We start from the raw sequence: 2,990 nt of genomic DNA, 5'->3' as shown, positions 1-2,990 counted from the left end.
CGAGTGTACCAGATCTGCAATCCATTATTCAGGCCATAACATTGGGCTGAATCATGAAATGCCTTGAAAGAGGACAGATTACTTGAAATTTTAAACCTGTCTGTCAAAGCAGCCCGCTTTTACAACTGGAATCTTCCCTCCCGTCATCGTCTAGCATAGTGCCAGCATTTGCTTTCCAGTCTAACTAGGCAGTCGAATGTCTCTCAATAAAGTGCATCCTGTCATAACAAGTCCATATTAACTGTCGAGCGACGGACATAAAGTGGTTTCAGCTAATGGCTGAAGGGTACCTCACTGGCCTATGACAGCGCTCTATAAGGTAAACGCACACAGAATACAAGTTTGGTGGTTTGTGAAAGCAATTAAAACATTTATTTTCATTATCGGAAAAAAAATCTCTTCACTTTTGTTGAGCAGAATGAGTGACTGATCTGTGAGATGTCAGAATGTAGGTTTAGTAGAATAATTGAATAAATGACTGTGAGAAAACTGAGATCCCTTTTAACAATACTCAACACTCACATCCATCCATTCATATCCATCCATTTGTCCTACATTCTGCTGTGAAACAATCACAAAATTACATTTAATTTTGCCTTTATTTCTGAATTTCTAGTATAGCACATGTGCTTTTTGTCCCAAAAACTGAGACTTATAGTGTAGAATAGTGTAATTGTCTTACTAGTATATTCTTGGACTTTATTTAACCTTCTGTGGATGAACAACATTTGATTTCATGTGTACATTTTTACATCATACCACACCTCCAGAGGCTTTCAGAAGAAATGCACAATAGGGATTTAATGTAATATGAAAGCAAACAGTGTTGACCAAAAAGGTGTAGGCCAAAGCTTACTACACCCACCTTGTGCAAATAACATATTCAAGTCAGCAGGCCTTTCAGTTTAAGTTTAAATCATGCAAAGTAGAGAAGACGCATAAACAAATGAACTTATCTGTTTTGTTTCCTGTTAATTCTTTGACTATTCCTATCAAATAAAATCTGTTTTACGTAACCAGTGCCCCATAAGAATCCGTGTATCATTCGTTCATTCGTTTTTCAATTTAACAACAAAAAAACAAAAAACAAGTTGGTTTTTTTGTTTTTCATTTTCAAAACCAGAATGAAAAACGGATAACGGTTCGTTTTTCCATTTCCCAATTTTGTGCTCAAATGAAAAATGGAAAAAACGGATAATGACCGTTTCATCCGACTTTGCTATTTTCGATATAGTTAAGTTGTCTGACCCGGAAGTAGTCGTAACTAGGGAAAACATAAACAAACTGAATCATGGCGGACTGGAGGAATATTTTGCTATAATTAAGCAGCTGTTTGATTCGTACAGAAGCGTATTGCATTCACACAAAGAAAATACATTCGGCTCTGTTTTTAAATTTAATTTTTTGCAGAAAACAGTATCTCGTTAATTCAGAAAAACAGGGGCAGCTTTTTAAAACTTACTTTATACTGTATTTTGAAAAAATAAAAATTTGGCTCTGATTTTCTCAGTCAATGGGCCAGCAGTCGCTGATCCAGACAGGAGCGAACCCGTTCTGTTTAAGGATCTCGGAACCAGTTCCCTTTGAGGATCATGGAACTAGTTTCATTTACAGAACTCAGAACCAAGCTGTGCTCCCCGCTTCGCTCCAGTCCGGCCATGATTCCGTTTGTTTATTTTTTCCCTTGTAACGACTACTTCCGGGTCGGACAACTGAACTGTATCGAAAGTAGCCAAATCGGATGAAACGGTCCTTATCCATGTTTTATATTTTTCATTTCAGCACAAAATCAGGAAATAGAAAAACGAACGGTTATCCCTTTTTCATTCTGGTTTTGAAAATGAAAAATTGATTTTTGGTTTTAAATTGAAAAACGAATGAACGAATGATAACAGATTCATAAGCTCTCATTTCAGGTACAGTAATGCAGGGTATTACTAACAATCCATGTAAACAGCTTATGTCAAGTAAGACTTTGTGTTCAGCTTGGCCCGTTGCCAGGTTATCCCATAATTGGAAACGCTGCCTCTGACGGATTGGAAAGCTCATAATTAGCAGAGAAGAGCAGCGTTAAGGACAGTGATACTCCATCATGTCTGACCTTTAAGCCATCACTGAAGCTGTCTTTTTATCATGTAGATTCGTATCATTTTGTGGAGTGTTTATGGAGGTTGCACTGAGCGAGCTGTTCCTGACTTTTTCCAGGCGCTCAGCAGTTCGTCAGGGACAGTTCAGCCAGGCTTCCCATAAATCATGCTCTTGCTGGGCCTGCTGTACTCCAACCACTCCACCGCACAAGAGCCTGGGCAGTTCATCTGGGAACAGGCCTCCAGATACACACAGACCCTGTGCTGGAAATACTGCAGACCTGCTAGAACTATAGGGGAGGGAGGGTCCGTCCTTAAACAGGGTGGTCTGTGCTTGTAATGCAGTATCATCTAGAACTCACAGATCTGGGTTCAGTTGGCATGCCCGCCTTTTGACAAATGGATCCATCATTTTCCTGTCCTTTTGTGTTATTCTGGACCATGACTGCACCAGAATGAGCGGTGTTTTTTTGTCTATTGAGATGTGAAAGTGGAGGATATATTTGCATTTTGCTCTTTACGCTGAGAGCTGCACAAGCCTGGATTACAAGACAGCACAAGAATTGCGGTGCTCAGAGCCAGAGTGCCTCACCAATCTGGCTGGGACTATTTTAAGATCATGGCAGAAAGAAAAGCAAGGAAATCAAATATGATCTCAGGAATAAAATATTGAAAAGCTTTGCTCTTAAAAGGAACTTGATAAAGATATATGCCGTCTTGACTAAAATATTTAAGGGTGAATAAACACTTGAGAGGCTCTGGGGTCATTTTAAATAGATCCGATTCAACCTGAATGGGCTCCGGTCTCATTGGTCTCCCTGATGTCCTGTTTCCAGACGGATAAACATCGGGTTGCGGTACCAGGCCGAGGTGCCAGAGCTGAGGCAGCGGTCAGCTGTCGAG

At 40.0% G+C, this 2,990-nt stretch overlaps 1 long non-coding RNA gene across 1 annotated transcript in view; it reads left to right on the top strand.

Annotated features, from left to right (window-relative positions):
- LOC115413626 (uncharacterized) overlaps nt 1-2,990 on the top strand; it is an 86,574-nt gene that overhangs the window by 35,037 nt on the left and 48,547 nt on the right. The gene's annotated exons all lie outside the window — the stretch shown is intronic.

This window comes from Sphaeramia orbicularis, chromosome 22, assembly GCF_902148855.1.
Source record: "Sphaeramia orbicularis chromosome 22, fSphaOr1.1, whole genome shotgun sequence".
Lineage (NCBI taxonomy): Eukaryota > Metazoa > Chordata > Actinopteri > Kurtiformes > Apogonidae > Sphaeramia > Sphaeramia orbicularis.
The sequence above is the reverse complement of the archived record's forward strand: the minus strand, read 5'-3'. Positions and strand labels throughout refer to the sequence as shown.